The sequence below is a fragment of the Gastrolobium bilobum genome, unplaced genomic scaffold (assembly GCF_033153095.1).
Source record: "Gastrolobium bilobum isolate Gb01-03AN ecotype WA unplaced genomic scaffold, APGP_CSIRO_Gbil_v1 utg40316, whole genome shotgun sequence".
NCBI classification, from domain to species: domain Eukaryota; kingdom Viridiplantae; phylum Streptophyta; class Magnoliopsida; order Fabales; family Fabaceae; genus Gastrolobium; species Gastrolobium bilobum.
In genome coordinates, this window is record NW_026900050.1 from 1 (window position 1) to 13032 (window position 13032).

The 13032-nt window shown below is 34.2% G+C and overlaps 1 pseudogene; it reads right to left on the reverse strand.

The window, feature by feature from the left end:
• Positions 1-116: 116 nt before the first annotated feature.
• Positions 117-1494, reverse strand: LOC133295008 (DNA-directed RNA polymerase subunit alpha-like; annotated as a pseudogene).
• Positions 1495-13032: the final 11538 nt, after the last annotated feature.

Sequence of the window (13032 nt, forward strand, 5' to 3'; positions counted from 1 at the left end):
ATATTATAGTGCACAGTGATCCGCTTATCTTTAGGGTACCTCTCCTATAGGTACCTGAGGGAGGGCAAACAGATCATATATTAACATACCAATCTCTGATTGGATATATCGATCTATCATATCGTAACAACATCTATAATATAACTTTTGTCTTGAAATTTTTTTAGTGTTTTTATACGATATCCGCGATTCCTATCCATTTTTAATCCAATATACAAATGGATTGGTTCTGTTACGTTAGCTATATGTTGTGTATTATCAACGAGTTCTACAGAAGGTGGTAAAATGATATCTGAAACAAATAGACGCCTCCCGAGTTCCATAGAGCCGACTTTTTAATACAATTTCTTTCAAATTCTTTAAAATATCATGTACTGATTCTTGAATACCCGCTATGGTAGAATATTCATGTGGTATCTTCTCAGATTTTGCACTTGTGATACACGTCCCCTCTATTTCTCTGAGCAAAACTCTTCGCATCGCAATGCCTATTATATCGGCTTGGCCTTTCATAAGTGGAGACAGAATAAAACGTCCATAATAAAGACGCTTACTGTCTACTCTTGATTCAACACACTTCCACTATAGTGTCCGAGTAAATACTCTTACTTTCTCTCGAACCATAGTAATATATTTTCTTATCATCAACCCTTTCAAAAAAAAATTTCTCTTGAATTTGAAATCTCTTCGATGTTTATTTTTAGTTTTACACACCTTTTTTTTGGAGATCTACATCCATTATGTGGCATAGGGGTTACATCTCGTATAAAATTTAAGACTATACCACTTCTACGAATAGCTCTTAATGTCGCATCTCTTCTGAGACCGGGACTTTTTATCATGACTTCTGCTCATTGCATGTCTTGATCCGCTACCATTCTAATAGCATTTCCTGCTGCGATTTGAGCTGCAAATGGCGTTCCCCTCTGTGTACCTTTGAATCCACAAGTACCGGCAGAGGACCAAGAAATCACCTGACCCTGAATATCTGTAACAATCACAGTGGTATTGTTGAAACTAGCTTGAACATGAATAACCCCCTTTGGTATTTTACGAGCATGCTTATGCGAACCAATACGTCCATTTTTACGCGAACCAATTTTTTGTATAGGTTTAGCCATATTTTTTATGATTTCTTATTGAAATTTATACTATTTTTTCTTTAATCTAAATTTATTTTATTTGTGCATCTGGTTTTTAAAAATAAAAGTCCTCTTTTTGTGGAAATATTATCCTTGTCTTTGTTTATGTCTCGGATTTGAACAAGTTACTATAACGTGTCCCCGCCTGCGGATCAATCGACATTTTTCACAAATTTTATGAGCAAAGGCCCTTATTATCATATTTATCATTCCTTTACTTAATCGCAAATCTATTTAATGAAAGAAAATAATGTTTATTTATTACATTTTCCATTTTGAATTTCAAATTGTACCCCCTCCTTAAAAAAAACGAATAGAAGGTTCTCGTATAATTCGTATATCAGAAAAATTACCATATATAACATAAAATTTCTTCGCCGATTCTTTCTAATCGAGTCTCTCGATCTGTCATTATACCCCTAGAAGTAGAAAGAATTACAATCCTCATCCCTCCCAAAATTCTAAGAATTCGTTGATAATTCAAATAGATTCGTAGACTGGGTGTACTGATTCGTTTTAAATTTAAAATAGTTTTATATGACCCTTTCCTATTTCTTCTATATCGTAGAGTTAAAACTAAAAAATATTTGTTGCTTTCCCTATGTTTTCTGACGTTTTCAACAAAACCCTCCCGTAAAAGTATTTTCACAGTGTTTTCGGTAATGTTAGTAAATGGTATTTGCGTTCCTTTTTTATTCATGTCAGCATTTCGTACAGAGGTTATTATGTCAGCAATGATATCCTTACCCATGATAAACGAAAATTATGGTTGCCCTTGACTTTCCATATCATCAACATGCTCTTTTCTCTATGTTTTTTCTTATTCCATTTTTTATTGGGTTTTTATGAAATATTAAATAATATTAATATAGATATATCTATCTATCATAGTCTCATTTTTTTATAATACTTCGGGTGCCAGTGAAACTATTTTAGTGAAATTTAACTATTTCAATTCACGGGCGATTGCACAAAAAATTCGTGTTCCTTTAGGATTTCCCTCTTGGTCAATAACAACCGCAACATTATCATCATAGTGTATTATTATACCGTTACTACATTTGAGTTCTTTACAAGTACGTACAATTACAGCTGCGATCACTTCTGATCTTTCTAAGGACGTATTTGGTACTGCTTCCTTTACTACAGCAACAACAATATCACCAAAAGAAGCATATCGTTTATTATTAGCTCCTATAATTCGAAGACACATCAATTCTCGGGCTCCACTATTATCCGTTACATTCAAACGGGTTTGAGGTTGAATCATATTATTTTTGGGTTTGTTCTTTCCAGTTCAAAGGTTGAAGTGACAAAAATGATAGAACCCGGTACACCGAAGTGAAAAAGAACAAATTTTTAAATTTTTTTTTTTAACCTTGAATAAAATTCATTAAACCAGTAATGAAAAAGAATTGAAGTGAGTAAACATAAACAGAAAAACCAAAATCATGGAGGATGCCAATTTCGCAAACTATGTAGTATACACACCTGGAATGGAATCTAGGTTGGTTCTGCTTATGCTGTATTAAGTGTTAAAAAGATATAAAATTATTAATATAAATCACCTAGTGCCTTAAAGTTTTGGGTTAAAAAGATTTTTTACCATTAATGTTGCATTATGTAGGTTAGGTTCTGTGTTAACAGTATTGAGCTTGGAAAATTTCACACGGCAAAATAATGTATCGATTATGTATAAATTATAATCTATATATATTTGTTAGTTGTGGTTATGATGACTGAAGTTACTGTTTAGACCTTATAATTACTTCTTCATGAATCGTGATATTTTTTAATTAAAGTGGCATGGACAAACCCCATGCCACTTTAACTGATAGTTTATACAACTCAGATAACTTAAACATAACAGAAATCAAAGTGGCATGGACAAACCTCATGCTCACCCAAATAAGACAACAAGCCCAACAGAAGTCTCAACAACAGCAACATACTAAAAGTAAGCTAAAAACATAACATCAGCAGATATATCCAGCATCCAAACATGACAGCATATAAACAACAATAATCATCAACTGAGCTCCGACCTCCCTCTGCCAGAGGCATCAGCCCCCAAGTTACCTGAACCTGAAATAAGCGTCCCCAAACGTGGGGTGAGATCTCTAAACAAGAAATCTCAGTAAGACAAGGGGTCCTCAAGGATCTTCCACCCCAAGCTCACTTACACGTTCAGTTCAAAAGCATTTAACAATATAAGTTCCAAAACTCAATGCAGTGCAACAGATATTCATGCCATGTGTGTTATAACTATTCTACTGGCCAGAGAAATGCAGGAATACGTCTATTACCTACAGTTAGTACAAGGAACATCGCTTGCACCTCACCCACAGCCTCACCCTCTTATATGTACCACATACTCAGGCTTACCGTATAGGTGGAACACCACATGCATATCATAAAGGCACTCGCATATGACAGCTCAACAGCATTTCAACAAATCAATATATCATGAAAACAACATCATGCATATAACCATACCCCCATGGGACATGGTGAAACCAACAATGACTAAACCGAGGACACGAAAGCTTACCTTGCAAGCTAACAATCTAAGCCAAGAGTCCAACCAATCTCAAAGCCCAAACACAGCAGAATCACAATCTGTTTTGGACCAACAATCATATCAAAATCATACTCAACAAGTATAAGACGCAAGGACAACGTTTTTCCTTTACATTTCATGTCTTAAGGCTTCTCACAAAGCCACAAGCCCTTAATCACTTAGATTCTGACTTAACTAATCAATACAGAAGCTCAACTTAACCAGTCTAGGGTCCACAAACCCCAAACATCATTCTGTATGAACAGTGCAGCTACTGTTCTTCGAAAACCCAGAATATCTGGATATTTGTCGGGGGCATATCCGGATATCAATATCCGGATATTTCGCGACAGAATGCAGTTCTGAATTTCGCGAGATATCCTTCTAAAGATTGGGTTTTTAACTTATTCCAATGTCCAAGCATGCATTTTTACACTTCTTTAGGTTCATATACTGGGTGGTTACTTGTTTAATTCATTAAACATGCTAAGACATCTCTTTTAATCATTAAAACTCAAGATCAAAGATTGGTAACACTTACCCAAGCTCAAAACAGAGCAACAATGGCTCTTGGAGCTCTCCAAACTGTCTCAAAGGTTCTGACTTAGAAGGTGCACGGAAATGGCACACCATAATGGTTCTCTCTTCACAAAGGTTGCTCCTTGAAGCTTCCACAACCAAGGAAAATGGCTCCTAAAACCCAAGCAAGGAACTCAGCCCAAAGAACCTCCCAAAACAGCAACCCCAACTCAGAATGGAGCTCACCACACACTCCTCATGATAGTTCCCACTCACCCAAGGTGTTTAAGTGAAGAAGCAACCAAGAGAATGATCAGTTGGTTGAGTTTTTGGTCAAGAAAAATGGAAGAGAGCAATGGAACAGTAGCAAACTGATCAGCCACCCCAACAAGTCACGTAGGAATGCAAGGTGCCTAGTGTTTTGGGCCAAGTTATGTATTTATAGAGGTTTAAGTCATTAAACACACAATATTAGCATTAATTGCTACGCTTAGCATTTTAATCCCAAACTTAGGATTCTGAACCTACTCATTTTTCTAAGATTTATCATATTTTTATTTTATTTTTCGCAGCACCTTTCCGGTACGCGCTTTTCCATAGCCACTATTAGTTCTGGCACCAGTTCTCATTATTTTCACTTGAAACTTGTTTTACAAGTCTTATATATTATTCTAGTGACATATACACACTTTTTATAATTTTTTGGGATACTTCATCGGTACGCAATTATACCGAGTAGCAGAACCGGTATCTGCATTTTTTCGTCCGAAAAGCGACTTTCAACATTCTTAATCACTTTCTATATTTATTTAAGCCTTCTTATAATTATTAAGGTCAATTATGGAATTATTTCCTAATTTCACACATTTAATTAATTATTTTCCTTAATTAACGGTGCAGGTTCTTACATTCACCCCACATTTTTAAGGATTTTGTCCTCAAAATCAGAAACATACCTGTCTCGGAAGTCGGGATACTGCCGGAGAAGCTCGTCCTCTCGCTCCCAAGTTCACTCCTCAGGAGTTCTTCCGGTCCACTGCACTTTGACCATCGGAATGATCTTGCTCCTCAGTTGCTTCTCGCCACGATCGAGAATCTTGAGTGGTCCGACGGGAGTCTTTAGGTTCTCCCGAACCTCCACATCATCCGGTTGCACCACGTGCGAAGGATCCGCTACATACTTGCGAAGCTGAGACACGTGAAACACGTCGTGGATGTTGGCCAAGTTCGGAGGCAAGGCAAGCCGGTGGACAACAGGTCCTACTCTACCAAGTATCTGGTATGGCCCAATGAACCTCGGGCTCAGCTTCCTCACTCCAAGTGCCCGACCAACACCGGTGACAGGTGAAAGTCTCACAAACACGTGCTCATCCTCACTGAACTCCAGTGGACGATGCCGCATGTAAGAACCTGCACCGTTAATTATGGAAATTAATTAATTATATATGAGAATTAGGAAATAATTCCATAATTGACCCTAATAATTATTATGAGTCTCTAATAATTATAGTAAGTGATTAAGAATGTTGAAAGTCATTTTTCGGAAGAAAAGTGCCGATACCGGTTCCGCTAGTCGGTATAAATGCGTACCGATAAAGTATCCCAGAAAATTATAATAAGTGCATGATAATTCCTAGAATAATATATAGGACTTGTAAAACGAGTTTCAAGTTAAAATAATGAGAACTGGTGCCAGAAACTGATACTGGCTATGAAAAGCGCGTACCGGAAAGGTGCTCCGAAAAATAAAATAAAAATATGATAATTCTTGTAAAATTGAGTAGGTTAAGAATCCAAAGTTTGGGATTAAAATGCTAAGCGTAGCAATTAAAGTTAATACTGTGTGTTTAAGTGTTAAACCACCTATATATACTAAGGGCACTAAACCCTAGGATGATACTCAGCCTTCCTACATGACCCTTGTGCCTCCCATTGCTGACTTGGTGCTTTCTTGACTTGTCTTCACCATTTCTTCATGAGAAACCACCAAATAATCATATTTTCTCTTGTTTCTTCCTTGAGATCACCTTGTGGTTGTGTTGGGTTGGGTGAGAAGTTTGGGTTCTGAGTTGGTGAGCTACTCTTGGGTGTTTCTTGGGCTGTCTTCTCTGGTTGTGGGGTTTAGAGCCTTGTTCTTTGGTTGTGTGGCTTCAAGAAGCAACCTCTCGGGAGAAAGAGCCAAGCCTTGTTTGGTATTTTCGTTTTCTATCCAAGGCAGAACCTTGAGGAGCTGGTTGTGAGCTCCAAGAGCAACCTTTGGTTCATCTTTAAGCCTGGTATGCATACTCAACCTTTGATCATGAGTTATTGGTTAAAAAGTGGAACCTTGATGCATGTATTGAGCTAAAGATGATAACCTAACGTTCGGTAATGCTTAACACACTTAGAAATGCCTGTTTAAGCTTCTGTAATCGGTAAAAGTTGGACCTTTGGTTTGGATTTTCGCGAGATGCAGAATCTGGGTTCTGTCGCGAAACATCCGAATATTTTGTTGTGAATATCCGGATATTGATATCCGGATATAGGTATCCGGATATGCGGATTTGAATATCCGGATATGGATATCCGGATATTGGAAGAGAGATATCCGAATATTGATATCCGGATATGCCCCCGACGAATATCCAGATATTTTGGGATTTCGCAGAACAGTAGCTGCACTGTTCATACAGTAGGCTATTGGGGGTTTGTGAACCCTAGATTGATGAAGTTGAACTTCTGTTTTAATTGAACTAAGTCAGAATCAAGTGGTTAAAGGCTTATGACTTTGCGTGAAGCCTTAAGACATAAATCGTAAGAGGAAAACGTAGTCTTTATGTTTATGCTTATAAGCTATGAGTGTTGATATGCTTACTGGTCCTAATCAGGTTGTGATCTGCTGTGTGTTGGACTTGAGCTGTGTGGACTCTTGGCATTGGATAGTGAGCTTGCAAGGTAAGCTTTTGTGTCTTCGGTTTAGCCATGTTGTGGTTCCACCATATCCCATGGGGGTATGGTTATATGCTTGCTGTGTTACATGCTTTTGATGTTTTGGAAATTCTATTGAGCTGTTATATGCTAGTGCCTTTATGATATGCATGTGGTGTTCCACCTATACGGTAAGCCTGAGTATGTGGTACATACAATATGGTGAGGTTGTGGGTGAGGTGCAAGCGGTGTTCCTTGTACTATCTGTAGGTAATAGACGTATTCCTGCATTTCTCTTGCCAGTAGAGTAGTTTAAACACACATGGCATGAATATCTGTTGCACTGCATTGAGTTTTGGAACTTATATTGAATTACTGCCTTTGGAACTTATATTGCACATGTAAGTGAGCTTGGGGTGGAAGATCCTTGAGGACCCCTTGTCTTACTGAGATTTCTGGTTTAGAGATCTCACCCCATGTTTGGGGAATGCTTATTTCAGGTTCAGGTAATGCGGGGGTTGAGACCTCTAGTGGCAGGAGGCCAGAGCTTAGCTGATAGATGTTACATGTTTATGCTGCTTATGTTGATATGCTGTTATGATTGGATGTTGAATCCTATTTACTGTCTTATGCTTTTAGCTTCAGTTTATGGATTTCTCTGTTGAGACTCTGTTGGTTATGCTGTTGATTTAGTGAGCATGGGGATTGTCCATGCCACATAGACTTGATTATGTCTTGTTTTATGTTGGAGTTGTATTAATGTATCAGGATTATTGTCCGGACTACGTGTTGTAGATCTGTGACATAGATACTCGCTTTATCTATATTATGAGGTATTTCAGTTAGATGTCTTTTTGCAATTTACATACAGGCGATATTTTATGAAATTGATTAAGTAATCAACTTGGCTAAGTATAACAACGTCATAATTGAAAAGAAAAAGATATTCCGCATTTTTAATTAAGTGCAGCTTAATACGATGATATGTTAACAAACCGGGTATACTCGGGGTGTTACACCGCACATCGTAGTAACTCTTCTGGCGATTCTGCGCCTGCTTCAACTTTTCCCTGATCAATTTGATCTGCAGGGTGGTATCTTGGACAAAGTCCAAGCCAAACAGCTCCTTGTCTCCAACCTCAGACCAGCAGGTAGGAGTCCGACACCTCTTACCATACAACGCCTCGTAGGGTGCCATGCCAAGGCTAGCATGGAAACTGTTGTTGTATGAAAATTCAACCAATGGCAGGTACCTATCCCATGTTGAACCCTTCTCCAAAGTGCAAGCCCTCAACATGTCCTCGAATGTCTGGATGGTCCGCTCAGTCTGTCCGTCAGTCTGAGGGTGATAGGTGTTACTCAGTCTCAACTGCGTACCAAAAGCCTCCTGCAGCGCCTCCCAGAACCGAAAACTGTTAAAGAGAATATATATATATATATATATATATATATATATATATATATATATATATATATATGGAGTATGAAAATTTCTTGTAGATACCCATTAATAAATTCTTTGTTTTTTTTGTATTTTTAAAAAAATTTAAATATTAAAATATTGATTAAATGATTTATGTGGATCCAATGTCATTTAAATGATTTTAGACATTTATCGCTGATTGTTCCATCTTTCTTTTTAATTGTGAAGTTTGCTCTGTCCCTCTATATTCATGTTCTTCACAAGTTACGACTAGGGGTGTAAATGGGACATGTTAAGCCTACAGGCTTTGGCTTTAATAGCCTAAGCTTAGGGGTGTTCATCAACCGATCCAAACCGATTCAAACCGCGAAAACCGAACCGAAAAATCGATAACCGAATAAACCAAAAACCGAAAAATCGGAAACCGAAAGCAAACCGCAAATTATAATTGGATTGGATCGGTTTTCGGATGGGTTGATGAAAACCTATCAAATCCAAACCGATCCAATATATTAATTATCCTCTACCTACTTGTCATTTCTCTAATCATAGCCCAAAAATTTCTAAACTCAAGACCCATTAACTCATCAACTAAACCAAAAAAAAAACTTAGTCACGTCTCATCAACTATAGTATTGTTTAGTGATATTTTTGTATTTCAATTTTTTTTTTACAAAGCCAATATGTACAAAAGATGTTATTTGTACAATAATCATGAAACTAATTTTAGGATATTCAAAAAACCGAAAACCGATCCAATCCAAACCGAAAAAAATTGGATTGGATCGGATCGGATTTGAAAAAAAATCTAAACCGAATGGATGATTATATGATCAAACCGAAGGGATTGGATCGGATGAGTTTTGCTTCCAAAACCGATCCAATCCAGACCGCGAACAGCTAAGCTTATCTAAAATATTTAGAGCCTATACTGACTTATTAGCATATTAAAGACTTGATTTATTGGTTTGGCCTGACCTATTATAAAAAACTAAAAAACCTAATGTGGCCTGTAAGGCCTACCAAGTTGCAAACCAAGGGGGTGTACTGGATTAGGATTTCAGAGGATTTTAATGGATTATTTTAGACAAAAAAATCCATTGGTATTCAATTAAAATTTTAAAGCATTGAAAAAAAGTCATGTGGTATTCAATTAGGATTTTAAAATATTAATTTACACTCCGTCCAAATTCGTTGGTATTCAATCAGGATTTTAAACAAAGGAAAAACAATATTGTGGTATTCAAAAATCTGACAATTTTAATGGATTTTTCATTGGAGTGGATTTCGTGAGACTTTTTAGTGAGAAATATAAATAAGATGTCTCTCTCACAATCTCACCCTAACCCCTAGGATTTCTTGAGATTTCTATACTGCAGTGTCTCACAATCTACTCTAGCATTTTCTCAAAGCCAAGGTATGTTCTTTTCTGACTCTCATATATTTTCTCAGGTATGGGTATTCCTCCTTCATGACTAATGATACTGTTTGTCGTATGTATTTATCAGGTTTTGGTATTCCTCCTTCATGATTAATGATGTGCTTCATTTTATTTTTTACCAGAGTTGTATAGAGTTGACGATAAACATGTATCTAATCTCTAAAATTGAACTAATAAGCTTACCACATACATTATTTGTCGACCTTCTTCTTTTGTATATTGTTTGGATTATAATAAGCATAAAATCCTAATATTCTTCGTGTTTGGCAATGATACATATTAAAAATCTTAATAATTCGATGGCAAGCTCTATTAAAATCCTAATATTCTTCGTGTTCAATCTTCGTCATGCATCATTGAGAAATGTAACTGAGAGGATATTTGGCATATTTAAATCACGGTTCACAATTTTTAAGTCAGCACCTCCATTTTCATTTAAAACACAAGCAGAGCTTGTGCTAGCATGTGTAGCACTACATAACTTTCTTCGCAAAGAATGTCGTTCAGATAAATTTTCAATTGAATCAGTAGATGCATCTTCATCTTCAGTATCACCAGTTAATGAAGAAGATAATTTTTAACTCATTGGTCAAACCCAAGAGCAGGAATAAGAAGATGCTGATGCGTGGAGGACTAGTATAGCTTTAAATATGTGAAGAGCTTATACTTAGTAATTTTGAATGTTTGTTAAAAATTATATTAAGTTTTACTAATTGAAAAAATTATATTAGGTTTTACTTTTTTATTAATATCATTGCATTTCTTTATTATTATTTTTATTGACTCTTGTAATTTTGAATATTTGTTAAAAATTTATATGATTTTTTAAAATCGTATAAATTCATATTGTCCTTTCAAATCTTATAAATTCTATTAAAATTTATAAGATTTTTTATCTCAAAAAAAAGTCTTTTAAAATCATAATTTAATACACCCCCTAAAGTTTATAGGCCCAAACCAAATTGAAATGTAAAAGATAAAAAAAATTATTCACAAAGATGACATGAAATAAATTTTCATTAACATCACATGAAATAATGTTCATAAAGATCACATGAAAATGTTCATAAAAATCACTTTAAAATTTCATATATATATATATATATATACACACACACACACATATAATTTGCACTTTTTTTACTAATTGAATTTTATATTATATTTTAAATTTTAAATAAATATTTATTATTTGTTAAAACAACATTAATCCTATTACTTTGAAAATTAATGTTACAAATTATGATCTTAGAATATGCTTTTAAATGAATAATATATATCATAAATATATTATATTATTAAAAAATAAAAGGTATGTGTAATTATGATAAATATTTCGATATGTCAAATTTTTCCGACTAAAATTAAATTCTGGCTCCACCACTGGTTTGATCGGACAGAACAACAAGTAAGGTAAACAAGATAAACAAGAAATATGTTTCTTCTTTCGCTGTCTCTCTCTTACATTGTTACGTTAGAACGAGGAATTGATTTGAGACAGAAAGAGTGTGAAAACTGAAAAGCAAGATTTTCTTTTGAGATGAAAACGGAGGCGGTGGGAACCAATTCAATCTATTTGGTGAGGCTAGATTTATAATTTTATATATCTCAAAGATATGGATTAGTATTATTATATCTCCGTGGAGTGATGGATCAATCAACAAATTAATGACTCTACTAATTTTTCTAAAATATTATACAATACAAATTAACAGAAGATGTACCAACCCTAAAAAAATGACGTGTTTTATTATAAAAATTGAGAGATAGGCACATTTTAACTTGCTTTCTATATTGATAGGCACATTTTATGTATCTAATTGTATTTTATGTATTTACATAGGAATAATTTACCCAACTTATGCTTATATCACCAGGATAAAAAAAATTAAAATATTTTAAATACATTTATGTTTATAATGTATTAATTTAATATATTATTTCTAATTTTATTTAAAAGTAATATATTAAATTAATATATTTAAAATCAAATTAAATCTAATCATGCCAATTATTAAAAAAAACTTTAAAATATATTTTGTTTTTAAAATAAAATAAAATAAAAACATAAATGAAATGATAATTAAAATTCATAAAATTTATATTTAATATATTTTAATTTTATTTGTCCTGATGATATAAGCATAAGTTGTGTCAAAATTTCTATATAAATACATAAAATTCAAAATTCAAAAGTACACAATACGATAAAGTTTTGTTTCAAAATTTGTCCTGATGATATAAGCATAAGTTGTGTCAAAATTTCTATATAAATACATAAAATTCAAAATTTTAAAGTACAAATTATAGTTTTAAAATAATCATTGTTTAAAGTTTTGTACAAAAATTAAATAATTCATTAAATACTTTTCATTTAATGAAAATATAAGTTTATTTGATTATATTACAAATAAATCATTTGGAATAAGTAGCAATAAAAAAATAAAGTAGAGTTAAGAAAATAATATATTTTTATTTTTTAAAGTGACAAATAATTTAGAATAAATTATAAATTTTTAAATACAATTAGATACATAAAATGTGCCTATCACAGTAGAAATCAAGTTAAATTCAACACCATATTATTTAAACATGGTCCTATCACTTAATTTGTTTTTAGTTTTTTTTTTAAAAAAAAAAAAAAACCCAAGCAAGACCTGAATATCAAACTTGTGCAGGTCAACAAATTAGACAGGATTAATTATCAAACTTCAAGACCCGATACGTCAAATACTTTGACGGGATTAATTTAATTTCATTAGTTGCGTTGGTTTGTCTGACGGGAGTGGTTGACATGGAGTGGGAGTGTCATCAATGTCTCTGACGGGACTGGGTGCCGTTAACTTTTCTTACGGAACTGCTTGCACAATTCAAAGTGGATCAGTAGTCCCGTAACAATACATGATGAGACTGATTTCGTCATTCCTTTTGACATGTTTGACTATAGTCCGGTAAAACTTATCAAATGTAATTTTAATTGAAAATCTTCCACAAAAAATTCATACAACGGTGCTTTTGCCTGCTAAATATGCTTCATAAA